A 3961-nucleotide genomic window follows, 5' to 3' on the forward strand; every position below is an offset into this window, starting at 1 on the left:
TTGGTCTAGTGGCAAGCACGCGAGCACGTCGATAGGAGGCGGGCTTCAGAAGGAAAGGGAGTAGGCGCCAGGAGAGAGAGAGAGAGGGCCAAATAACTTTACTCGAGATGACAATCTGGCTTGCACAAGTTTAGGCGTGGCGAGCCATATTGAAATCATTCGAATTATATAAAAGAAAGTTTACAGTAAGATCTAGTCCAAGACAGAGCTAGACCACGGTACATGGCTCCGTCCATTTGTCTATCCCATATTATTAGCTTTCATCACTCAAGGTGCAGAATAAGTTATTCTTCACCTGAGGTAATCTTATGATCACTACCTAAATAAATTATGTTTACAATATAAATAGTTACATGCATATTGATTCAATATGTAAAATTTGGTATAAAAAAATAGGTTATAAGACCAGAAAAATCACATTTTATGTATGTTTTACACTATGTTTTTACATTCGTAATTTTACGTAACATAAAATATTTTTTACAGCGAGTACATACTATGTTACGTTCTCTTTTTATGTATGAAATAAGACAAAATTTACGAAACATAAAAATACGATGCATTGATGTCAAAATAGAGAGGGGGGTGAAGAATAACTATTCCTCATCCAGGATGACGAATATCACGACCCTATTAGCCAGACTATATATAACTAACATGATTCACTCCCTCCGATCCATATTAACTGTCTTTGATATAGTATAAATCAAGAATTAATAGACCACGTAAGCATTAATCGCATCAACACACATGATTTATATATTAACACATGGATTAAAACTACAACACTATTGCATAGACTATCACTTTTTTGTTTTCTCTTGCTATTCCCCACTTCCGGTTTATAAGGTATGCGTGTATCCCTAGATCATCAATTTGTCCAATGTAATACACGATGTTTATTTGAGAAAGTATATCATTAGAAGTTTATTTCAAATACGAATTCAATGGTATACCCTTTGATGCACATGCCAATGTAATACGCTGGTACCATGGTTCGACAATGGTGATCAACAAAAGTGTGCGAGATATATGGGCAAACAAGACATATGTTATTGGTAATCTATTGTTGGAAATACAAGAGATTAACCATCAAAAAAATTGGAAATTTGAATTGTTGTCAACTAGTATTAGAGGAACTCCAGTTAATTAGCTAGTAGGCCACACCAGCCTTCATTAGTTCTTTTGAGAGAAAGGGATAGACTGCCAGGACAAGAACTAGCTTCGTCTTGTGCAGTTTTGCATCAAACATTACGAGCCTAATCACGACCGTACATTACATGTGATTGAACTCCCTGGTCGGCCGACGGTTAGCAGCAGGATCGCCCCTATCGATCCTTATGTAGGAAGTACTTGGTACATAACAACAATAGTACTAGTACATCACATGGTCTAGATCTCCAAATTATCCACAGACGTACTAATGATACTACAAAGCTCCCACTAGGAAGGAGGTAAGAAAACGCCTCATCGACCACCGTACCACAGGGAGCGCAGCCTACAGGGAACAAATCAGCAAGGTGTCTCCCGGTTTGGTCATTCTGTTGGACGCGGACCGGAGACAAGGACAGGATTTGGATCGAGCACCGCCTTGCTTTCCCTAGACAAAACGAGGTTAATTAACTGGAGCCACACCAACCAAGCACGCACTAGAGCGCTAATTAGCCTAAGCTAATCACGGTGGACCCCGTTTTATCTAAACAAGATTAGCGATCACGTTCCGAAGATCGCCGCCGAGATCGGAGGCAGATACCTGAAATCGGCTTGTCGATGGAGTACAGAAGGAAAGACCAAGAGATGGATTGCTTTTGGGTAAAAGTCGGGGGTCAATGGGATACGCCGGAATCTGAATGTCGCCATCCTCTCGGCCCGCGTGCCATGAATCTTCTTTTCTTCCCCCCTCACTCTCTGTCTCTCTTTTTCTTCGATTTGCTGCGGTGCGGTTTCATTCGTTGGTTTCCTCTTGGGGGAGGGTGGAAAGTTGCTTTGGTTCAGGTGGGAGCGTCCTACGCGGTGCCCGCTGAGACAGCGACGAGTAGGTGTGGTGGATGGGCGCACCGTTCCGGTTGATTCCCCTCCCTGTGGTTGCTCCCCTACTGTGGTCGGGAAGCAAAGGTGCGTATGAGATCGTTCCATCGGGCTATCTTGGGTCGTTGATCGGGATCCTGGGTCGATCCACGCATGCGTTAGAAGCCAGCAAAGGAACACTACCCCGCGATAAATGTTCGGATGACTGAACCCTGAAAAAAGACCTCGATTATTTTTTAACAGTATAGTTGCTCATATACATGAGCATAAAGTCAACCTTATGTATTCATGCACGCATACCCTATCCTTATGAGCACATCAAAAATATTGAGCGGCAACATTTTGAGATTGACAGCCGTCGCATGCATCTTTATAGTCGACGAAAAAGTCTCCTATTGAACGAATATCGCCAAAAACCAGAAAGCCTAAAATAAATTAAAAAAAAAACAATCACCAGTGCCTAATCTAGGAGTTGAACTCTGATGAGTTTGTTCCACCTTAAGGATGATCTACTCTCAGTTCACAAAGAACTCGGGTTCAAATATCCTACTGACACATATGTGCAATGAAAACTGCTAAGCTTTTTTCTTTTGCTGGGGGAAAGCATTTCATTACTCAAGTGTTAACAGTTTTACATTCATCCGCAACGATAATACTAATCTCCGGTGGTGCGTTTGCAAGCCAACAGGCTGTTCGCTGTTGTCCGCGTCCAATTGCTGCCGTGGCATGCCCAGCTTTGTTCTGCATATTGCTAAGCTTTGTTATTCGACCAAAGGAGCTCAAGCTCCCAATTTTTTTTCGTGAAACTGGTAAAACAACCACCGATCCAACAAGTTCCACCAGGAATACACACCACGGGCGCAGCTACAGCCAAGCTTCAAAGACCGCCAATCAAGTTGACACACAGGGAGACAAATCCCTACAGTTTGAATAGATATACAATATAAGGACATCTTCAACGACAATCCGCAATGAACATGTTATTTGTCTGAAAATCCATCTGGACTGGTGCCCGAGCACGGATGCGGAAGCCAACCTTTCAAAACTAGTCACTATATATACACCTTTTTTAACTTAAAAAACAAGTATGATTTATGATTTGATGGAAGGTTACTAATGATAGTGCTTTAATGCATGCATTTTACTAAAGCTAGTATTCCCTCTGTTTCTAAATATAAGTCTTTTTAGGATTTCAATACAAACTGCTGTCGGATTCGGGGCTCCGCTGACCCAAGAAAGATTCGAACTTTGAGGTGGGTGCGAAAAACTCAATCTTCCCAGCCTGCCAGTTCGTTGCTCTCTCGGCCTAGCTCGATGAGCGGGAAAAGAAAGAGACACGGCGGTTTACTCATGTTTGGGCCATCTTGCGGTGTAAAACCCTACTCCTGCTTTGTGATGGATTAGCCTCGAGGTGGTTGTGGATGAACTAGTACAGAGGAAGAACAACCCCAGGAGGACTGTTCTTGTGCTTGGATGCGCTGGTGAGGAAAGAGTGAATTCGATCCCCTCCCTATGGTGGTGGCATTGGTCCTCTTCCCCCAAAACGAAGGCGGAAAGGGATCCCACAACGGCCAAGTTTGAAGGCAGACAAATAATACATCCTATCCTGACGAAAGGTGGTCTTCACCTGCAAAACTTCTTGTCGTGACGTCGTGGTGGGCTTGGTGATGACCTCTGTCCTGCCGTCCTGGCGGCCTTGGTCTTGTAGCACAGAAATGAAAGCCTTTGGCTAATTTCTCGGGACTTCGCGCCCGCGCTTGCCTCTTTAGCACCAAAGAGGAAACCTGTTGTATTGCGCCCGCTGGCGCCCGCCTAGCCTTGGTCGTCATGGCTTGCGTCGCCCGGACCTCGCGAGGTGGGCCTGCATATAAGTCTCCACCCCTCAGGAGCCAGTCTAGGGAGGCTGCTTCCTCTCGAGGTCTTGATGTCGTCC

This window comes from Triticum dicoccoides, chromosome 4A (genome assembly GCF_002162155.2).
Source record: "Triticum dicoccoides isolate Atlit2015 ecotype Zavitan chromosome 4A, WEW_v2.0, whole genome shotgun sequence".
NCBI lineage: Eukaryota > Viridiplantae > Streptophyta > Magnoliopsida > Poales > Poaceae > Triticum > Triticum dicoccoides.